Consider the following 2830-nt stretch of genomic DNA (forward strand, 5'->3'; position numbering starts at 1 on the left):
GGGCAAAGCTGAAAATTTGACTCATCAGAGAAGATGACCTTACTCCAGGCCTCTACGGTCCAATCCTTATGGTCTTTTGCAAACTTCAGCCTGGCTCTTCTTTGCTTCTCATTGATGAAGGGCTTTTTTCTAGCTTTGCACGACTTCAGCCCTGACCCTAGGAGCCTGTTTCGAACCGTCCTCGCCGTGCACTTCACCCCAGCTGCCGTTTGCCATTCTTTTTGTAGGTCACTTGATGTCATCCTACGGTTGTTGAGTGACATTAGAATGAGTTGGTGGTCATCCCGGTCAGTAGAGAGTCGTTTTCGCCCTCTGCCGGTCTGTAGCTTTGTTGTCCCCAATGTCTGCTGCTTGACCTTGTTCTTATGAACCGCCGTCTTTGACATTTTAAGGATGGAAGCAACCTGATGCTCACTGTATCCCTCTGCCAGTAAAGCCAGAATTGAACCCTTCTTTTCCTCACTCAAAACATTCATTTTCAACTCTTTTGGCATGGTCAATAGTTATTTTTTGATTAATATTACTTTTGAGGTACTATTAGCACTGTTTTTGCCATCCAGCTGGTCCTATTGCAAGAGGATAGTGATTTTTAGTGACTTTTCCTTGTTAAATAAGATTTGGTTAATGTGATCACCTAATCAGTACCTAATTCAGTAGAATGAGGTGTGCCTGTGTTGGAATTCAACAGACACTGGAATGGAATGGCTGTCATACATATATAGATGCTGATTTAAGAAAAATGTGCAGTGGTCTCTTAATTTTTTCCACAGCTGTATATATACAGTGGGGGAAAAAAGTATTTAGTCAGCCACCAATTGTGCAAGTTATCCCACTTAAAAAGATGAGAGAGGCCTGTAATTTACATCATAGGTACACGTCAACTATGACAGACAAATCGAGAATTTTTTTTCTCCAGAAAATCACATTGTAGGATTTTTTATGAATTTATTTGCAAATTATGGTGGAAAATAAGTATTTGGTCACCTACAAACAAGCAAGATTTCTGGCTCTCACAGACCTGTAACTTCTTCTTTAAGAGGCTCCTCTGTCCTCCACTCGTTACCTGTATTAATGGCACCTTTTTGAACTTGTTATCAGTATAAAAGACACCTGTCCACAACCTCAAACAGTCACACTCCAAACTCCACTATGGCCAAGACCAAAGAGCTGTCAAAGGACACCAGAAACAAAATTGTAGACCTGCACCAGGCTGGGAAGACTGAATCTGCAATAGGTAAGCAGCTTGGTTTGAAGAAATCAACTGTGGGAGCAATTATTAGGAAATGGAAGACATACAAGACCACTGATAATCTCCCTCGATCTGGGGCTCCACGCAAGATCTCACCCCGTGGGGTCAAAATGTTCACAAGAACGGTGAGCAAAAATCCCAGAACCACACGGGGGACCTAGTGAATGACCTGCAGAGAGCTGGGACCAAAGTAACAAAGCCTACCATCAGTAACACACTACGCCGCCAGGGACTCAAATCCTGCAGTGCCAGACGTGTCCCCCTGCTTAAGTCAGTACATGTCCAGGCCCGTCTGAAGTTTGCTAGAGTGCATTTGGATGATCCAGAAGAGGATTGGGAGAATGTCATATGGTCAGATGAAACCAAAATATAACTTTTTGGTAAAAACTAAACTCGTCGTGTTTGGAGGACAAAGAATGCCGAGTTGCATCCAAAGAACACCATACCTACTGTGAAGCATGGGGGTGGAAACATCATGCTTTGGGGCTGTTTTTCTGCAATGGAACCAGGACGACTGATCCATGTAAAGGAAAGAATGAATGGGGCCATGTATCGTGAGATTTTGAGTGAAAACCTCCTTCCATCAGCAAGGGCATTGAAGATGAAACGTGGCTGGGTCATTCAGCATGACAATGATCCCAAACACACCGCCCGGGCAACGAAGGAGTGGCTTCGTAAGAAGCATTTCAAGGTCCTGGAGTGGCCTAGCCAGTCTCCATATCTCAACCCCATAGAAAATCTTTGGAGGGAGTTGAAAGTCTGTGTTGCCCAGCGACAGCCCCAAAACATCACTGCTCTAGAGGAGATCTGCATGGAGGAATGGGCCAAAATACCAGCAACAGTGTGTGAAAACCTTGTGAAGACTTACAGAAAACGTTTGACCTGTGTCATTGCCAACAAATGGTATATAACAAAGTATTGAGAAACTTTTGTTATTGACCAAATACTTATTTTCCACCATAATTTGCAAATAAATTCATTAAAAATCTTACAATGTGATTTTCTGGATTTTTTTTCCTCATTTTGTCTGTCATAGTTGACGAAAATGATGAAAATTACAGGCCTCTCTCATCTTTTTAAGTGGGAGAACTTGCACAATTGGTGGCTGACTAAATACTTTTTTTCCCCACTGTACTTAATATGGACACAGTATGCTTTACATTAGTTATCCTGTTGTTATTAGTTGTTGTTAGTTGTTATTAGTCCCATCCTTCAGCTCCATTCAACACCTCCCATCTATCTCTTAACACTATCCATATTGGATTTCTATTTGCCATATATTTTTCAACTGTACTGTGATGTTTCTGAACCCTTCTATTCTCATTGTTTCTACAGATTGTAAATTGAAAATAAACATTTTTGCTAAAAGTATTATTATATTATTGATCGATTGACTATGACTTTTCAGATCACCCAGTAGGGTTAGCTCCATGGAAAATATTGCAATAATTCAGCTGTACCTGGACCTGTGACCAAAAACAAGCTACAAATGGACAGTACCAAAACAAATGATCTAATGATTCTGTCTCTTCGCAGCAAAATCTGCAGAGCTGGGAAGATTGTATCCCCCATATAAATATA

Source organism: Coregonus lavaretus (assembly GCF_964263955.1).
Source record: "Coregonus lavaretus genome assembly, chromosome: 14".
Classification (NCBI taxonomy): Eukaryota; Metazoa; Chordata; class Actinopteri; order Salmoniformes; family Salmonidae; genus Coregonus; species Coregonus lavaretus.